This window comes from Etheostoma cragini, chromosome 14 (genome assembly GCF_013103735.1).
Source record: "Etheostoma cragini isolate CJK2018 chromosome 14, CSU_Ecrag_1.0, whole genome shotgun sequence".
NCBI lineage: Eukaryota > Metazoa > Chordata > Actinopteri > Perciformes > Percidae > Etheostoma > Etheostoma cragini.
This window is the reverse complement of record NC_048420.1, coordinates 19,803,885-19,825,860: the sequence shown is the minus strand read 5'-3', so window position 1 is coordinate 19,825,860 and position 21,976 is coordinate 19,803,885.

The window sequence follows — 21,976 nt, the reverse complement described above, 5'->3', positions numbered from 1 at the left end:
TTGATGTAGCTATAATCATTATCTTGGCAAACTATTTCCACATCTGATTCCCATTAAAAATGAAAATGTGGACTTTGTCACGGGTTTTTAAAGCGACATCAAACACACTTTAACGGTCAACTTACAGACTTAATTTTGTTAGACATTTCTTTACTTTGTTCATTAATTACTTTTAAGCTTCACTCAATGTGTACAAGCTCGAGAGATTGTCACCAGTAATGACGTACCTGTCCATATAAAAGTGGAAATTGAGTCTGCAGAATTGAGATGATTCCCTGCAAGCAGTGGAAGTCCACATGAAGAATACTTTAAACGTCTATGATTTGCACGCTGCAGCTGAGTGCAGGAGCAGATAGAGCAGTGTCCTGTCAGCCGCTGCCAGCTGAGAAATGTGAGAGCTGCTGTGCGGAGCATGAGGCCTCAGATGGAGATATGACAAGCTAATGGCTGCTGAGACACACAGCGATCAGCTACAAGAAAAATGCAAAGCTCTGCAGAGATATGTCAGGCTAAAAGACATGACAGGACTCCAGGGCAAGACTTTGAGGCTCCCATGTCTTTATACTGATGTATCTACTGAGCAAGAGAGAACACCTAATTCTTATGGAGATGTGTTTTGTCAATATCTGCATAACATTTATACATGTAGAAGTTTAGGCCAAGATTTTAGACATTTTATGCTCCTTAACCTCAATGACCTGCCAGCGGATCATGATAAATTCATGCTGTGCTGAACCTTATTCTACATTTTGGTGGAGATGCCAAAGACAAAGACCATATTTAATTGGGCTAAAACAGAATATACATGAGATTATCACACAGTGTGGTATAAAATGATTTGTACAAATGCAAAAGAAACTTGAGGAAGCATAAAAGGGGACAGTCTATATGAGGTTAGTTATCAAAGCTAACCAACAACCAGCAAGTCCTGAGACTTAAATGACAAAACTGGCATATGCCATTGTCTTCAAGTACTAACTGGCATCTCTATTGATAGGACGACATGTTTGTAAGTGCCTTCCAAACAGCTGTTATTTGCACAACCACAATCTTGTCAGGGAAGTTGTTTTACACATTTGAAAAAAACAACCAAGGCTGTGATTGTTTTGGGTTCCTCTTCAAATTTCATTTTTTCTTGTTGCTTTGAGCCAGCTGAGTATCACTAAAGGAGGTTCATATTGGACGGATCTGCAGCACAGAGTTTGGGTGCCAGTGCCAATGTAGGTGGGCCCTTTAACAAAGCAGAATGTATGGGTGTGGATGTCGAAGTGCAGGATGGGCATGTGGGACATCTCACTTTCATGTGGGCAACCAGAGTTTGTGTCCCATCAATCTGATGAACGGTAATGGTTGTGTATTTCCTACTTTGGTGTTTTAAAGGTTTAGTTTGGATTAATCAAAGTCACACAGTAACACAAACAAACCGATCGAGGCAGCGGTACACCGGCAACTGTCGTGATCGGCGAGGTAAAATGACTGTTTTTGTCAAAGGAATCTGGTGGCTTTAAAGAGAGCAAAGATGGATACAACGGCCTTAGTTCCCTGTCGGAAAGGCCTGTCTGCCGGAAGGTAAAGCGATGAAAATTTTCTAAATATAGCAAACACAGATAAAACAGATATTGATTCTTTTAGGTGGCTAAAATATGTTTTGCAGGGTGTCTTCGTCCACAGCAGAACATTGCTTAGCTTCTGTGTTGGGACTCCTGTCTGCTTCATACTAGGGACTTGCTGACCACATCTACTGTACACTGACGATGAATAAGTACCTTACACAACCCCACTTCAAAACATCTGAGCTATCCCTTTAATTAACTATACCATACATGCCATGTGCAGATAAAAAAATGACATGTTGGCATTGGAATGCCTTTTTTTGGGATCGGATGTAATTACGGCCACCAAGCACTAGTGAGAAAATAAGCTCTTTGTTTTTAGAATTAAGTAAACTAACCCTCTAATGTACATTTGGGGAATTTATATTTATCATATGATTAGAAGTATTGAACAGCAAGCAGAGGAAAGGTTGAAAGCCACAGACTGCAGCCATTATAAGTCTGTCAACCTTGCTACTTCATTTGATTTAGTTTTCTATAAAACCAGCTGGATCATAACAATTTTTTTAGTTGAAAATACCTCTCCTCTGGGAGGCTTCAGGGTCTGTTTAGCCCTCCACCACTGGCACTGGGCTGCAGAATAGAGCTAAAAGAATTACACTCACTCAGGCTCTGTTTCCTCATATAATCACACAAAAGGATTTTTCATGAAAATGATCATAAATCACAGGCCGGATCAATACACCGGGTCCAAGCTGCACTAGCCTGATAACACAATCAATACTGGGTATTTGGATTTTAATTAATTCATGACGGCGCCTCAGCCCTGAAACCGTGAAATATGACCTCAACCGCTTTTGAAATACATTCTGCAGAACATCACACGGTGACCCTGATATCTACTACAGCTCATCAGATGTCAATGTGATCTGGTACCTGAGCGGCTGAGAGACAGAGGGGATACAGGTGGACTTATATTTGTACAAGAAGCAGGTAGAACAAGTTGACAGCCATTAGCAGCTCTGTGAGGCTCTACTTAGTCACAGCGGTGCGTTGAGCTACATGCTAGTAGCATAATAACGTGCTCACAATGGCAATAATAACATGCTGATGTTAAGGTATGATTATTTCAGTAATTAATGTCTTCCTTTATTTTTAAAATTCAATTAAATGTGTTGTATATGATGATACCAAAAAGATACTCAAAATGTGTTACTATAGGAATTTCAGACACCATCTCCGATCTGTGATACTTTGGATTTATACTTGGAAGAAATGTAATGTTTCAATTAATTTTCTGTTTAGAAATTTTGCTAAATTCAGTAAATGTATTGAAAACATTTGGGAGTAACTAAGGTACAATGCTGATGTGCATGCTAACATTAGCTGTTTATTTGTGAACACAAATTACAGCCAATGCCGATGTGAATGTCATTTTATTTGCAGGAATTTGGTCATAAACTAAGGTATTGGACATATTGAAGATTTTACCGGATGACGGGGCTAAAGAAAACGTTAGGGGATCACCAAAGTTTCAGTTCATCTCGAAGGAAACATGAACATGTGTACTAAATTTCATGGCAATCCACTTAATCATTTAGTAGTTGAGACATTTCACTCACAACCACAGATGTCAACCTCATAGAGGCACATTTCACTAAAAAAGAAAACTCTCAACCCGCTTGTGGTTCTAGAGGAAAGTTCGAAGGATCAGCAAAGTCATTGTGATTCATCTTCAGGGGATCATGAATGTGTGTACAATTAATTTTGGCAATCCATCCAATAGATGCTGAAATATTTCAGACTGGACCAAAGTGGTCTGACACTGCTATCACTCTAGGCACGCTGCTAGTCCGGCTAAAAACAAGAGACTGATCACGCCAGTCCATCCTCACGTCCCTCCAGAGGGACCAGCAATTGTCAAAGCTTACATGGAAGCTCAGACAGGCTCCCTTGCAATATCCAAAACCTTCACTCAGCAGTTATTGCAGCTGAATGGGAGCAGGTCCTCCATCCCAAAACACAAAGCAAAGTGGGAGTAGACCAAAAATAAATCAAAAGTGAACAAAGAGGGATTGAACAGAGAGTGGAGAGTGATAGACAGCAGCAAGACAGGGCTGTTAGGTTATGTAGACTGAGGGCTGAGTGGCCGGGAAATTTCTGATCGCTTTAATTCACTACACCCAACTTGGCTCTCTCCCCCTCGCTGCTTTTATCTAACACTGTGTTTCTGTATTGATTTTTTTTCTTCTCCTTTATCTTCAAGGCTGGATAAGAGGACAGAGAACTACGGGAGTGAAAGTGAATGGAGAACTTTTCTGAAGATTGCTGCTATTCTCCGACTTATTTCCTCCTGTCCTTCATGGTTTCACATGACGTCCCGGGTGTCAGGATTGCCTTCAGGCTCTAAATGAGGAAGCTGATGGTACCAGCGGACTGGGATCAAAAAGGAAGGAAATTGGCTGAGGAAGAAAGAAATGGACAAAAATTAAACAAGTCTCTCAAAGTGTGGGGTTATAGCACATTGGTGTAAATATATGTTGGAGCACAGGCAAGAAAAAAGAGAATATTTCCTTCTGGGAACTTTTTGTTGTTCGAGGAAACTTGTGAAGGTGTTGAAATGATCTCTCCGTTTAGAGCAGCATGGGAGAAACAGGGACGCAGATTAAAACACCACCTCAGCTGCTGTTTTTGTCATAAAAACTTCATAATGATGTGTTTGGGACTTTGCTGACGTGCATGCTTACACGACAACAAACCTAACGGCGAAAAAAAGCCGCAAATATCAGGAAAAAAGGAAATGATTCCTTCTCACAAGCTTCTGTGCCAATTACAACAATGGCTGCAATAAAACAGTAGATAATTACAACCTTTGAGCAACTAACATCTGAGGCTGGTAGGAAAACTACAATCCAATGTAGTCACTTCCTTCAAATGAAATACACCAGAGCCTGTTGTGACAGAAAATCAGTTTTTTTAAGCAGATTTTGAACTGGAAGTATCTCAGCTGAGAGTGTAAAATTTCAAATAAAGAGAAACTTTTCAGTCAATAGATTTCTTAAAACAAAGAGGAGAGTCTTGAATGTACCAGCATGATGTCTCTTTCTTACCCCAGAAACAATTTAACAGATTTCGAATAAGAAAAGACGTTTCCGGATCAAAGTGAAAGTAAGAAGTCTTTTCAGAGCTGACTAACAAAGCAGACTACCCACAGGTAGACCTTTGTTCCAACAGAAACAGCATTTTCATATCAACTCAAAATAATCTGATTGGCAATCACTTGATCAGGGAAACAAGCAGATCTTTCCCTGGAATGGTTTTAGACTCAAGATAGAAGTCTAATCAACCAACACCTATTATATGTTTCTCTACCTAAATGGGACTTCTCGTAACAATCAGTGGTGTTAGACTAACTTAGTGCATTGACTAAAATGCTCTAAGGACAATTTTGATGTAAAAGGTTTTAAAATGAATTGAAATAGTAAATATTTGGTTTATGTGCTAACATGTGTAAATTGTAGAGAATATCAGCGATACCTTTCTTTTTTAGGAAGTCCACTGGTGTGAAAAATGTAAAGAAAACTGAATGTATATGTTGATTTTATGTGATCAAACTTATCGGTCACAGAAGCCAATAATTTAACGAGTTTACATTTAAGACAAAAGCCTATTTGAAATTCTTCTTTAAAAAATCCCAAGAGTATCCTTAAAATCAATACAAAAACTTGAAATAAAATAGACATTCCTAAAAATACTTTTATTATTAAGCATTTCCATTTTCTGTCATTTTTAACATTTACTTTTTAGGGTAACTGTACTTTTTACTTAAATAACACTCAAAGTTACAGGTTACTTTGCAGATAAACATTTTAAATACAATCATAATATCAACTAATAGCACAATGATGCATTATTAGGCTATAGACAATTAAAACAGCGTATAAAATGGTTCAAATAAGCCCCACTTCTACCAGCTATAACATGTTAAGGCCATTCTTCACAATTAAAACAAATTCTTTGCTGATAATGCGGTAGTAGCTATATTAGTAACATTTTGAAGGCAGGACGTGAACTTGCCATTAATCTTATCATGTTGTAATACTTCTTCCACCAGTGGCACACACAGCATTAACTAAGAGGAGCCCTGCAGGCCTCTTTGACACGTTAAAGCAACATATGTGAAGATGTTTTAGATCCAGCATGTCTCTCAGCAGGAAACAGAAGCCTCGTCCTAAAGTACAGCGGGAGAAACTCCTCGTAACGTAGACCAGAAGAGCAATAACTGCTGGAACCACAGCCTACGTTCTGTCCTGCCACATCATCAGAGCTGGAAGCATCAAACTGAAGAAAGTGAATGCAGTTGTCGACACTGTAGTGTCGTAGCGTTGCTGGTGAGCTGTAACAATTCCCAATTTTGCTGTACAATTAATTGTCTTAGAATTAATTGCTATTAACTATGTAATTGTCTCTTTCAGTCAAATGTACTTTAAATTAATTCCAGGATACATCTTTTGGTTATATATCACTTTTATGTGACCCAGATAATGTTATAACACAAGAACACAAAAACATTTTTCTTACTGTAGTCCCCCCACCCTTTTCTTATTGTTGCTATGAACATTTAGGGGGTCGAGTGCCATCAACTAAAAATTTAAATAATAATTAAATAATATCCCCCGAAAAATCACTCACACATTTACAATTTGGCATATCTTAACACAGTCAACAATGAACCGTCATACACTTTAAGATCTAAATGTTAGCAATTAATTGGGATTAAACAAAGAAACCATGGTTATGTAAAAAAAACATTGACAATTACACAATTATATAATAATTGTCAAAGGCCTACACAATAGTAAAGAACTGTAACTCCCAGATGGGATAAAAATCGGTTTTGCCTTGTGTGAAAACAGGAATGATGAGGTCAAGCTTACGCATGTCTGTGTGAAGTTGCAGCTCCTCGTGAATGTGAAGTTAAAGCCCTCAAATAAATAAAGGTGTCGTCTCCCACCCAGTAAAACAGCAAAGCTCCGCCACTGTCTACACGCAATGAAAAGGAGGCAAAAAAAATGACAAAAATAAAAAAGGGCCCAGACTGAATTTTATGTGAATGTTGACTAAGAATGGTCTCCATCTGTGTAAACCCACTCAAACAGTGACTTCCTGTAAGTAATAGTCTGAAGCCTGAAGCAAATCACGGATATTTACCATGCAAGATGGCACACATTCCCATGGATACAGTTTGACTGCTGCTGCTCTCTCACATTCTGGCTCGGGCCTGCTGTAAGAAGCTACGTTTTTCTTGTTTTTCACCCCAAAATACCAGGATAAGAGTTTCCAAGCTGTAGGTAAGATTGTTTTCTATTTCACTCTCTTGGTTGTAGCCACGGCAGACAGCCTTCATGGATGTTACAAAGATGTTTTGGACGTTGTTGCACATGGGAGTGGATTTAGCAGGAAGGTTTCTCCACTCAGTGGTTTCAACAGCTATGTTACAGCCTCTGCTGGTCTTCAGCCGACTTCCTATTGGAGCAGTATATGCTGGCTAATGCTGACATTAGGAACAATCCTTTCATTTCCAAAGTTTAGGAGCCACAGTTACTAATTAACTGACCATTTCTGGAGTCTTCAGGTTATCCAGTTTTGTGAATCCTGTAAGCAACATTCTAATAACACAGGGAGAATATAAATGTAAACATGTGTTAAGCCTCCATTTTTGTATTGATTACGGTGTACACTTTTAGTAGAAGAAAGTAGAAGTTTCCACATACAAATTACACACTTTCATGATTCTTAGCAGGTCCACTACGTTGGATGACCAAACACTGAATACAATCTATGTACATCTGTGCAATACGTTCCTACTGAACATTGGATATTGTGAAGCATTTATTTTCTCATTCTTGTGCAAAAATTTTTTTTTTTAAATGGCACAGAAAACCTTTTCCTAGCATTCACATTTTTATGGAAATGTTCAACCTTCTCTTAAGTTATTTCTATAAGTCTGTCACTGTCTATGTTTCTCACGCCCTTTCAAAAAAGAAAAAAAGAAAACGCGCTAAATGCTGCCTTTGTTTCAAAGAGTTTAGCGTGTTCTTCTGAAGTTCTTGTTAGCCTCCTTTATTCCATCCAAACAGACTGAAGGAGGTGGCACCAAAGGTAGCAGACATAAACATCATGACAGCTGCACTCCATCCCCCCCACCCCTCCCGCCCTCCTTTCTCTGATATTAACATCTCTTATTGACACTGTCCTAAATGTGACAGCATCCCCATCCATCACAGCAAATGCTAAGGTAATGCATTTGTCTGTCTCCTTGTAAATAAATATCTTGGCATCCAAGTCGCTCTCAAGATTGGAGTTAAGATAGATGTCCGACTTTGTCATTTGTTGGCATTATTTTGGTTTCCTCTGTTATAGCTTTGAGATGTTCAAGTTCTCTTTTAAAAAGATCAGATTTTGCGTGTTGCCCCTGTAAGTCAAGGCAACTAAATACACCATGCAGTGCTTATTTATATTTATACATATACTATATACATATATACACATATATATATATATACACATATATATATATATATATATATATATATATATATATATATATATATATATATATATATATATATATATATATATATATATATATATATATAATCTGATATATATATACATATTTTTTTTTGCCATCCCCCTCAGCTGTCACTGCAACTTCCCACGTACTAATGATGCAATAAAAAGGCAGCGCAGGAGGAGCAAGTTACGGATAATTGCAAAGTCATGCTCCATAAGGCCGGCATGGTTTATTTGATTAACCTCTAGTGACAGGTCAGATGTTGGAAATATGTTTTTCAGCCAGATGATTATGGGTCATTTATGACCTCCTGCTGAAGGATAATCAATAGCTGGACAGACAGACAGCCAGACAGCTGTCAAGATCTGTCATCAGGCCTGTGTTTGTATTATGTCTGAGGAGTATAGGAACTGGCAAATATCATGATACTGCCAAGGCTCGTTGACTCTTTTTGACTGGGCTGGTGTTTATAGAGAAATGAAAAGGAGAGAAAAAGAAAGAAAAAAGACAGATTTTCTCACAAACTGTGGCCTCATTTAAACCCAATAACATTTCTGTTTCTACCTGCCTCACACTCTTGTTCTCCACGACACAGCAGACCGCGCCACAAAATGGCAGTGTGTGCGTCAAACAGTCCATTCAAAGAGAGAGGAGGGTGGCAGGAGGGGGAAAGGAAGGGGGGGGGGGGGACAGAGAAAAACAAATGTCATGCAATGCAGACAGTAAAAAGTGTCCAATCTGCTTTACAACAGTTTTACAGCACATCCTGGGCTGAGCCTCACTGGCTGCCTGCAGACAAACCCTCTCTCACATCCGGCCTGCTCGCTGCAGCCTCTCCAGCTCTCTGCCATCCTCGCTGGCTGCTGCACTTTTAAACCACCAAACGCTTTGAGCTCCGTGAGGCTGTAAACAAATGCAATTTTGCATTTCCTGTAGTCTAGACACAACTGAGGCAGGGTTGCAGCACTAATTGTCATTGGAGGATTAGAGATAAAAAAGTTCATGTTGGGGAAAAATTTGTTTTAAAAATTAAATTTTAAAAGTGAATCTGTAAAAATCCTCCATACTAATTTTAAAATCTCAAAAAATAAGAAAAAATCCTGAAAATTATTATTAAAAATCTTAAACAATAAACTAAAAGTTATCAATCAAGCCATTCAAAAACCTAAGAGATCCCATTAAGAAACATTCTAAACAAAAAATTAAGAATCTCAAAAATCCATTAAAATCCCTAAAAATCTTAAAAAAACACCCTTTCCCTGATGAAGACAAGCAGCTGAAAGCCCTGAAAAGCAAGCAGATGGACCTTGAACTATTGCAATCACAAACAAGGTCAAATCAAATCCTGATTGTTTAATTAAACTACTAAACCTACCCCTACCTTTTACAGGATGTATTGTAAATTGAATATATTTTCCAGCCTTTTTTTATTTTTATATTAAAGACATTGAACACATTGTGGCCTTTAAAGTGCAACCGGTGTAATTTTTCACACTGCTGCTGAGACAGTCGGCTCTGTTCCACTGTGCAGCCAAACGAGAACGAATCAAAGAGCCTTCGGAGAGATGATCATTGATTTAATCACATCATCAACTACAGCCACTTCTGGGCCAAAGTAGCTAATCCATAACCAGCCAAACAGATTCAAACCAACGCCTGCAATCATAGCTAAATGGGGATCAAGAGGTGTCGCGGAGGATATCAGCTTCTATCACGCTCAGATGTGTTATGAAGTGTCTCAGTATCGATCAGGGATAACAACATGTCCATCGACCACATAAGACATAACTGTATCGACAAGAGAATTAGAGAGATAATTGTTCCTCTGTCATCTAACTCTAACATGACCGTCCTTCTCTCTTTCTTCCTGAGTGTGTGTGTGTGTGTGTGTGTGTGTGTGTGTGTGTGTGTATGTATGTGTGTGTGTGTGTGTGTGTGTATGTGTGTGTGTGTGTGTATGTATGTTCTCTGCGCTGTCTGTACAAAGACGTACATTGGAACTTTCTTGAAGTTAAAGAGTCATCTGTTGTCAGAAAACATATTGTTTGTATTGAAAAAATAAAATAAAAATAAAAATATAGTAAAAATTACCTTTATATCAACAAATTTCAGACAATCAAACTGAAATGTGCATGATAATATGCAAACTTCCTGCAGAATTGAAAACTATGTGCTATTTGGATGCTTTTTTTAAATGTCCAGTGGTGGTAGAAGTACTCAGATTGTTCACCAACACATTCATGTGTTCAGAAACATTTCAATTAAAAGTCCATTATTCAAAATTCTACTTCAGTAAAAGTGCAGAAATATTATCAGCAAAATGTTCCTAAAGTATCAAAAGTAAAAGGACTTGTTCTTCAGAATAATGGCAGATACTGATGCAGCAACGTACATGCAGCATTTTACGGTTGTAGCTGAGCGAGGAGGAACTATGTAACTAAAATGGTCAACTGTATATTAAGTAGAACTACTTAATATACAGTTGACCATTTTAGTCCAGTGTCCTACTGTTTTTTTTTCCTTGAGATTAGAGTATTAGAGTTTAAAACAACAGAAACTAAGTTTTGGTGAAACAAATATGAATACCTTTTTTGGACTTCTGTAATATTTTCTTTTCATATTTTGGATTATTATCACTTTCTGGCCCTCAAACTGTTGTTGAATAAAAGCATTTAAGATGTTTAAAGGTGAAATGTCTATTTGGTGGAACTGCTGCTAACAACTACTCAACATCTGAAACATCATACGGGGCACACAGACTTTTTTTTTAAGAAGTCACAAGCAAAACCGGTTGGGAATTTAGGATTATCATTCTGTTTTTTTAATATAAAATCTCAACATGAAAAGTTACTGGCAATGTCAGACAAATGTAGTGGAGTAAAAATTACTATATTTTCCTGTGAAATGTAGTGGAGTAGATACATATCTATCTATCTATCAAGGAGAAGAAAAAGTACCTCACAATTGTACTTAAGTACAGCACTTGAGTGAATGTACTTGCTACAGCTACAGATGGGAAACACTCTGTGAATGTCTAAATAGCAAACTAGAAAGTCTGAAATCAACACATTATCTTGTCACGCTTCCCAGAATCTCATTCAAAGTTGAAAGTGCCAAATATTATTGCTGTGATTTGATTGAAAGAGCTCAAAGTCTCATTAGTTTCTCAGGACGTTTTACCAAAACGCAATCATGTTGGACAATTGAAAGGGACATTTAAAAGCAGTCTATTCCTTTTTATCTGATATCTGGGCAGAAAAGACTTCTTTCGTTCCTCCCTGGGAAAGCTTTGGGTTATTACTGGATGTCCACTCTTAAAGTATTTCCAAACAATCTAATGTTGTGCTCTAATAGAAATCTATGAATGCTTCTCAGGGGCAGAGGACAAAGCTACGGCGGGGCTGTACATCTGTGAGTTTAGAAACCAAGCTTTGTTTGTGAGCCTCAATCACTTGTGCTCATGAAAGCAGACACTTACTTGAAAAACTTTCTTTTTCTTTCACGGGGAGGGGGCTAGAACACTCTAAACCTACATCCTGGTATAAATTTGCAAAACGCAATACAGGCCTGATTGTGTGTGGAGTAGACGCAGGATGCATACAAATAGAATCCCTTCTGAAATGTCCCCTTCCTTGCATGGCTCAGCGGCTAACGTACAATAAATCAACAAAAGGGGGCTTTAATACCAGCAGCGGACAGGTCCAGGATACTGTTATTTTATCTTTTTACAGTATTTAATTGGAAGTTTTCCCTGAAACATTACACTGCACTTTCAAATGACTTTGCCCAAATCTAAGAGGAGATTGATAAGAATTTCTCTCCCTCCCTCCCCCCCTCGCCCTTCTCTCTTAAAGTTTTTTTTTTCGCCTTTCAGGAGAGAGCAAGTTTTTGCCGAAGGGAGACTAAAGTTACAAGTGTGTGGCATTTTGTGGAGGGAGAATGAAATTGGAGGCTTGGAGGGACGGATAAGGACAGGCTGGGAAAGAGGGAAGTTGGCAGTGGTAGCGGGTCAACAGCGCGCCTCAGAGCCTTACCCACTGCACCAGGTGTCCACTTAATTCAAATGATACTATTATTCATAGACAGAGGAAGAGTATTGAAACAACCCCCCTCCCCGTCTAAATCATTTGCAACTGAATACAGATATAATCCTGGAAATATAAGTCTCCATTAAGGCTATCCCATTTAGCAAACAAGGCTCCCATTGTGCAACATGTTGTGTGTATAAATCAGTCTGAGAGAGAGAGAGAGACAGGGAAAAAAAAGACAAGGGAGAAAGTAAAACATTTAGTCCAAGACGAGATTTGAGAATGTCACTCAGTCACACATGACAATTAGGAGTGTATTTAACTTTTTGATTTTATGGCGGCATTTGTCCTCTTTCCAAGCTTGATTCTGTTCATTATTTTATTAGACCAGTAAATAAAGACAAGAAAAAGGACAGAATAATGTTATCGTAACTCCCATCTGTGCAACACTACTATTATTCATGATGTCATGAAATGTAAGTTAAGGATGACAACTTCAATCAATGAAGTCACTCCAGGAGTCACCACGTCGTCCTCTGTACACTGAAAGCAACACACACAGAAATGAAACATGTGTTTTAAAGAGAAACAAAAACATCACACAATAAATAGACATTTAAAAATTTTGAAAATTATTGCAACCTGTAGAATCATTTGAAAGTGTTGGTTATTGGGACATTCTTTTTTTTTTTTTTTCTTTTTTGGGCTTTTCATTCTTTCATTTTTGCAAAACACAAACAAAATTTGAATTTGATACACACAAAAAGTACAAAATGTTTGTCAGGTGCAGATGTATGAAAAGCGTTCTTTAGGAATGTAGTACAACAACAAAAAATCTGATTAGTCAAATTGAAGGGAGCAATCTGCAGTGTTGTGATTCCTAGTGAAACTACACTGTAAACACTAAGCTTTACATGGGGTATGTTAAAAGTGTGTGTGTGGGTCTAATATCCACAAACATGGCAGAAGCTCTGTGCCTTAACCGGGTCTGTTTTGATGTAAAACTAGCATCTGATATCTTAACCTAAAAAACTCTGAGCCAAGATCTCAACCAGACGGTATGATGGCAATGTTGATGAAAGTACAACTTCATGGTAACCCTATAATGATAACAAATGGCAGATGGTTTTCAGGATACCTTAATCTTTTCTGGCATCAATTCTGCTATCAATTATAGAAGAACTAAGACTATTTTTGTTCAGTATTCAATTTTACAAATTCTCAGGCCTTTATTCACCCTTGCACCTTCACTTCTGCACACAAACAGCTGCAGAGACCCACATTACAACCCAAAAATACATTATGATTACTAGTTGCAAGGGCGTAACTTTGGGTTCAACATTGGGGGGTTTGAAATTTTGAGCATCAAACCCTTAACTTCTTGCTTTCTGCTGAAGTTTTCTGCAACAATTTGTGCCTTTGCAGCATCAACTCATGGTGCAAATGTTTTTATATATGTAAAGCCAATTATTATGAATACCTGTTCTCCCATGCTCTCACTCACTCTCTGCTCACACAACTCTTTTTGTATTTCTCAGTACGACCATGTTCAGAAAATAGTGTTGTCTGGTGACTTTCCCGCACAGAAATTCAAGTGAAGAAAACTAGATCTTCTGAAGAGTAGATCACATTTTTTTTAATCCTCCGGGTCCTCCTTGGCTGGTAGCAACTGTGTGTGTGTGTGTGTGTGGGGGGGGGATGGGACAAGTATCATGTGGATGCGCCAACAGTTTTGTTGTCGTTACCTACAATTCCTCATGGGGGTAGATTTAGTTGATTTTTTTATTTAATTAGGAATATGCACATTAATCAACATTTCTGTAAATGCGCCAGTGTTAGCCAGTCAGCTCATTTTCAACTGTAGTCCTAGTTTCCAAGTCTGCATGTCTTTATGGTGGGCAAAAATCAGAGCACCCTGAGGAAACCCACGCAAACACGGGAAGGACATGCAAACGCCACACAGAAAGGCCCGGAACGACCTGGATTCAAACCCAGAACCTTCTCGGTGTGAGGTACAAGTGCTAACCACTAGCCACTGTGCTGAAGAAATGTGTTTTTCTTTGCTTACATTGAATTGAGAAAGCCAACCACTTATCATGTTTTTATATGAAAAGATATTTGGGGCAGGGGGTTGCACTGGCCAGTTTTGATTATTGGGAGGGTTGTAACCCCCCGTAAATTAGGCCTATGACTAGTTTCCAGTAATGAATTTCAGTTCCCAGTAAACGAAAAGGACAAAAACAGCTTGAGGATCACAAACCCCCACCTCCGCTTTCCTCGATACAGTACAGACACCAGGACTTCGTCTTCAGTCAGTGGATCAATCTAATCCTTCAGAGAAGCGCGTGATGGACCGGTGCAATCATACCAAACAATGGCCACACAAAGGTCTATCCCCCTCACACAGGAACTCAAAGGTGAAAAGAGCAGCTACTTTTTAAAAAGCAGACAATATCAAGCTCCTGATACCTTTTCTATTCTGATTTCAAAGATCACAGAAGAAGAGTTTCACCGAAGGCCAATTACAGTTCAATCCCCCAACTTGCTTGTGTAAATATCCAATGAACAGAGCTTATTTTGACAGACACAAACACACATGCTGGAGGATGAAGCAGTGCTCAGCTCCTTATAGACTTTTTAAAACTTGATCTCTGCTATTTATAAGATGAACTCTATAGCTTTAATTAGTCATGTTTGCCAGTGCAACAGAAGGTTGACTTATCAACCAGATGAGTGTTTGTTTTTTAATAATGTCTTTTTGTCACTTTATTTACGTCATGGGTATAATTGACAAATAACCAGAATACTCAGAGGCCTGCCAATAGTCCGACAACGTTGGAAAGGATTCCTTTACACTACAGGGTTAACAAATTACAGATATACAGTACAAGAAATGAATAATTTCCATTTGAAGAGCCTCTTCTTGTATTTGTGTCAGTGTACAGGCTTTTTTAAATATAAAACAGTCTTCATTTTTTTATTTTGGTCATGTTAGGCCTTTAATTGACAGCTGTAGACATGAAGGGGGAAAGAGAAGTGGAAAGACACGCAAGAAAGGGCTGGAGGTGAGAGTCGAACCCCCGGCCACTGCGTTGAGGAGTACACCTCTCTATATGGGTGCACGCTCTAAAGGTGAGTTCCAGGCACCCTTAAAACTCTTTATTGTGATTAATAAATATCAACATGCAACAAAAGTCAGTTCAAGCTGAAATGATTAGTTGATTAATCGATGAGCTGATTGTCAGAACACTAATTGCCAAGTTGTATAATAATTTATTATTGCACAATGTTGCATAATGGTATGATTATCTCATTTCAGTCATGTTTTATAAGCGAAAATGTGAAAGATTCTTTGCTTCCATCTATTGAAATTTAAGGATGTGCTGCTTTTCACTGTTTTTATCAGTAAAAACTGAATATCTTTGGGTACTGGACTGTTAATTGGAGAAAACAAGCATTTTAGGACATTATCTTAGCATTTGGCAAAGTGTGACTGGTAATTCTAAACAGGAAGCTCTTTGAAAAGAGGCGTTTTTTCAGAGAGTTTAGATTTGAATCAATCAATCACATCATATCAGATGCTTTTTTCAACTTTTTTTCGTAAACATTTCAAAATTAGGACAGCTTAACATAAGACAAACTCTTGTTGTTTGTCTACATTATCATCATAGCAACGTCATTTATAAATTTCTCATTCAGTTTCCTAGACTTCTCTGTGTCTCTGGCTCCGTCTCTGTGTCTCTAAGCTGAAGTTCCCATGACCCGTCACAATACAGTGATGATGTATTCAAGCAGTGATGTATGAAATTCGGGCAAATAAAAACCTTTGTCCTCCCACACTGGCTAATTATTTGACAGATTGGAACCCTGTTGTGTGTGGATACTGTGAAGGAGCCCTCCGCCACCCATCCCCCACCTAATAAAGAGTCCACTTGCAGAAAAAAATTCCTCTATAGCCACCCTTTTCTATTCTTTGTTAGAAGATTACATTTTTTCACCACATTTTGGAATGACAAAACGGGGGAGAACTGTGGGTTTTTGGAGGGGGACCCTGTGTGCTCAGGCAGTGACAGAGGGGGCCAGGACAGCAGTCAGTGGCCGTTTAAAAAGATTTTCTCAAGCAGAAATATTTAATCTTCTCATGGAAAATAAAGCAGAGAAAAAAAACAAAAAGACAAAAAGAAGCTAATCATCCACAGGGCTCCCCCCTGCCCCCCCATACTTATCTATAAAAAAACTAAAACAAGAGAGAAAAAGATTTATGTAAGATTGATAGAATAAATCTGCATGTATACTTATAAATTATACATGTTCCCAGATTTGTGTGCAGTGGGCTATTCCTCCGGAGACAGCTTTTCTGACGACTGTTCATTCTTTTATGTCAGTTTTACACCGAGACAGACGGAGCAAAAAGTAAATGACAGTTCACATATAATGGACATTAAAAAGAAGAAAAAAGTTCAACCAGCCATGCTTTAGCGTAAGGGGACTTTCTCTGTACTCAATGTCCTGTATTGGCTGTTTTAAACAAAAGTCATTTTTCAACAACTTTCTGAGCAGACTTCTGTAAACAACTAATTAGCAAAGTTGGAAGCCTCCAATTCCTTTCTTAACGGAGTTCTGTTGGTTGCATTTGTGTGAAGGAGCATAATTATATGGCCATCACATGCAGGTGCAAGTTGCTGTCGGAAAAGCGTAATACCTGCACACAGACTCCAAACCACAAATTCCTTTGAATAGACGTTTTGATCCAAAGCGCTCTACGTCAAATCACATTGTTTATAAATTCCTGTTACAGCCATAATGCATGTAATAGTCGGACAGGTGGACTGCAACCACACCTGTCACCAAAGTACATCAGCTTTTCTGTCTAACAGCCTAAATACAGTTGTCGTAAAAGAGTCAGTGTGCAGTTGTTTTATTGTCGCATTTGACTTTGTAAAACTAGCCTAATTGTATATTTGAAGTTGTGGCCACATTTTAAAAAGCATCCACTCTCCATAAACCTAACCTCAGTAATAACCATGCAAGCTACAATAGCATAACATCAACATGCCAACATAGCCTTATACGATTATTTAACGTTTGGTATATTTGTGGGTTTTTTTTTAATAGGTTTTGGATGTTGCTCACTTGATGGTTAGCTTATGACAAACGTTTTTGAATGTGTCAGTATAATTTTAGTTTTTCTGTAATAACCAAAAGCCCTCAAAACTTAACTTCATTTACTACTTTATAGGCTAGCTACATTTGGTAAACTAGCATGCTAACACCATCCTGTTTGATTATAACGCGAGTTTAGCTTATGTAGTCTAGCTAGTTAGCTAGCTAGCAAGTTGAGCATCAAGCTAGGCGACATAAACTATGTGAGACGAGAGATGTAGTTCACTCAGAGGATTCACACAAAACTAAGTGGTACCACAAATAATGGTGTTGCCATTATTTATTTATCAATGGCTTAATATAAACGGGATAAAAAAATAATTTGCATCTCCCCATTCACTCCTGTTCGTATTTTTTCCAAATTAAGGTCCACCGAAAGGGGCCTGCCTTGGGCTCTATTCATTCTTCTATTTTAAGCAACTCTAGGGAACTTTTCCTGCGTCTATCCCCCTACAGCTTAAAAGTGGAATTGTCCCATTAGGTCTGATTCGAACTACATGTCCGCTACCCGACTGCGGTTATATCCGATAGTGGGCTGCAAAGCGAATGCACAAATGCCGTTCACCTTGTTACGAGGTGATGAACCACTGAAACAATTTTGGAAACATTATTCTAAGTTACAAAAAGTTCTCTAGTGTTGCTTTAGGTAAAAGTTTAGTCAGTCACGTTGGCGCTCTCTCCATCTTCTCTGTCGTTATTTACCTCACACTATATTATTTCATTATTCTTTTCTTTTGTTTTTGTTTCATGTTGTATTGTCTTGTGATTTCAGATGTTGCTGAGCCAGAACACAAACTGGCATCATACATCACACCCTCTCCATGACTAATATCACAGGCTCCAGTTTTGGACACAACCTTGATGTTGTGGTCCTGAAGCTACAGAGTTTATCCTCTTGGCATCTGGCTGCAAGGTAGAGGGGACCGAGAGAAAGCATCTGTGGGGTCTCCCCCCCCACCCTCCCCTTATAGAGCCAAGGCTGGAGGAACACTTGGCACCAGCCCAGTGAAGAGGTGGCTGGAGTATTAACCGCACAACTTCCCCCCCGTAGAAGGTTAAAACCCTTTCAGTTTCCTCCCTCCCTGCCTCTCTTCGCAGCATTAGCCCAGAACATATGCTCGCTAAAAACATTTGGTCAGCAACAAAACTCTTTAAACTATGAACATGTTCACTTTGAACTAAAAGTGGGGAATGTAATGATACTTTTTAAAACAAAATAAATTAGAGGAGCTTATGCCAGGCCGTGGGGATTTATCACGCACATATTGTCCCAATTAGCACAATTATGGCGTGGCGCAGGCTGCTTGACCTTCTAGCGCCATCCTCATTTGTATTGTGTCAACGAAAAAACAGCTCCTAAATCACTGCTCCTCCCTCCCTGGTCAAATCACAGCACACTATTTAAATCTGTGATCCCAAAAACACAGAAAAGAGACACAGTTAAGAGTGAACTTTCCAAAATGTGATTTTGTCCTACTGCAGAACAAGTGTAATTTGACAGTGGAACAATAATAATTCAATATCAAATATTTCATGACAATTGTAGATACAAAAGAAATACCTCTAAAAGTTGCATTTCAAATGTTCACTGCAATCGTTTTGTGGGAGTAATGATGACCATTTTAGATATTTGAAAAACAACTTATTTTGATTAGTAAAAAAAATATATATATATATATGTATCCCACAGGAAAAATGTATTAATCAACTTCAATATTTGTAGATGTCGAATGAATTACAACACAGTGAGACATGTGGTGTCAAAAGGATTAAATGATTTTTAAATGAAAGTCACAACCATTAGGCCTATATTTTAAAGTAGATGTTGAGAGCTCATAAAAAATACATAAAAATAAAAAGTAAGCACAGTTGAAACTAAGTATAAAGTTGATAAAGAGGAAAGTAGAAACTAAAATTGATACAAAGTAGACAGTGGAAATAGCAAATAGTTACAAAATAGATACAAATTAGAAAATAGAAAGTAGGAAGTTAAAACTAAACAATAAAAGTAGAAAACATTCAAACTGCGATACATACAGTAGCCTACACATGAACAGAATATACAAAAATAGACAAAGTAGATACAGAACTATACAAAGTAGAGTGTAGATAAAAAAATTGAATATATGGTCAGAATAGATACAAAAGATAAAAAGGAGGAAAATATAAAGTAGAAAATAGATTAAAAACAATATAAAAAAGTAGAGAGAAAGTTTTCAGAAGATCATAAACAAGTGACTTGTCTCCTGTTGAGACGTTAAGTAGCAGAAGATCATCGGTGTGAAAGTGACAGCGTGTACTGTACGTGTCGCTCTAATGACTCTGTCGACTGCAGGAACAGAAAGATCAGCAGAGACAATGACGCCCGTGTGTTGAAATGAATCTCTGGATGTTTTGTTTTGGCTAATGGCTGATGTGTCAGCTCGTATGTCTGTGTCACACCACTGGCCAAGGCAGCCTCCAGACAGGACTTTCTGGGTGTGAGTGTGTGCAAGTAGTTGTAAGAGAGAGTTGGGAGTTGGGCGTTTTTGTGAAAGGGGGGGGGGGGTGTCAGGCTTCGAAGGGAGCACATGGAAATGAGACCCATTCATCCCTCTACCCATGACCCCCCCGATTGGCATATGGCATGGCATTGTCCTTGGCCGCTGAGCCAGAAGTGATGCAATTTGTTGGCATGTCCTGTCATTTCACAAACTACCCATCCCATTGAGGCCTCCAGAAAACAACAACAGAAGACATGGAAGGGCAGCCAAAAGCTCAGCTTCTGCGAATGCCCTGCCAAACTCACTCAAGAGGGAAATGAAAAATAACACTTAAACATTTACCACTATTTATTGAGGTTTTTACATTAGAACAAGAGAAAAAGAATAAGTATTTTTAAAACAGTGCTGACATTTCACAGAATTGGTCAAATTACACATACTAAAAAAAGTTGAAATAAGATTTTCTATGGAAGTGCTGAAAGAAGTTGGATAAATGCTAGAAATAAAATAAGTGTCAGAGTGTCAATCTAAGTGTTGACAGACGTATTAGTTAATATGAAAGTGTCAAAGATAGATTAAATTAGATTAGATTAGATAAATTAGATAGATTCTGCTGAAGACATTAACGATTTAAGACCTTTTTAGGGGGCTTAAATCAATTTTAGTGCTTGAAAGTAGAGTTTGAAAACTTGTCTATTAGTGACAGAGGAAAACATTTTACAGGTTCAAAAGCCTTAAGACTTTTGCCAGGCAGTGTATCCGTCTCACATTCTCATTAGGGTGTGAGCCCCCTTAAAGGTCTGATCCTAGAATTGCCCCTGGATGAAGATCAAGCACTGAAATGAGTTGAAATGTCAGATGAAGTGTAGGTTATACATTGAGCTGGAAGTGGTCGATTAAAGTGGAAGTCCTGAAATTAGTAAGTATATGAGCAATAGAAGGGGTCTAGATTATATAACATCATCCGGAAGCGCACAGTGAATTCCACTACCTTCTACAGGAAGTACATCTGGATGACTGCAGCTTCCAGCACTAATTGAGGTACAGATTATGCTGTGCTTTAATTGCAATAAATGGATCAAAAGTATGCCAAAAGAACTACATCATGATGCCGATTTGTATAAAGTCCGAATTCATGTATTGTCTTTTAAAATGCTTGTTTTCTGAATGGAATTTGGCTCAAAAAGGGCTACGCTTTGCAGGAGAATCTCAGAAAGTAATTTGCATCACCTGCTGCAAATTCCTGTCTATACAGGTCTTCACATTGACTTTGCTCGCTTTAGGTCTGGTTTGAACACACATTAAGTGTAAGTGATCCATTGACCTGGAAGTGTCAGTTGAAGTGAAAGTCCAGGGTGTGAGTTCTAGTGTAAAAACTTAAAGACAATGTCTGCTAAAGTTGAAGTTTAAATACTGAAAGCAGTTGAATCACGTTTTGTATGTATTTGATGTTCAAACGTGAAAACCTGAAAGAGTTTGAAGTGTCAGACGAAGTAGAAGCATTGAAAGGAGTTGATGACATGACCGTAGTTAAAATTTCAGTTGAACAGTAAGAGTTGAAAACAGTTGATGTGTAAGTGGTAAAGTAAAAATAACTGGTTCAAACACTCATCACAAATATAGTATGTTGACGCCTTCGCTTTGAATTCATAATGATAAATAATTCATGCAACATCCAGTCAAGATGACAAGATGATAAACCAGAATCTTTTTCTTTTTCACATTAAGCCGAGGCTTGACCCCAAGCTGCCCAATGTTTAATTAACTCTCACAGACTTGACGGGGGGGAGGAGGTGAAATCTTCAAAGAATATGACCACTGCTTTGTGAAACATCAAATCCAGCTCCAGATCCTATTGTGCAGAGTTTGCTCATAGTTGACCTCACCTTCTGTTGGGATATGCTGCTGAAAGACACGGCTGGCTCGGACCGCCCAGACAAAGAGGATTTCCCTCCAGGGAAACTCTGAGCCGTCAGTGGGAGATGCTGCTGCTGTCGTATGTCTGATCTGTTACTTATAAAGACTGAAAAGGATACGGAGAGATTAGTTGTTGTTTTTTCCATTCGTAGGTTTGCCTGAAAATCAGTAAGCCCCATGGAGAGGCTCCTATTGTGGATTCTGAAGCGACATACATCCTTTCTTTTAACACACAAACATCAATTTGTCTGTTTT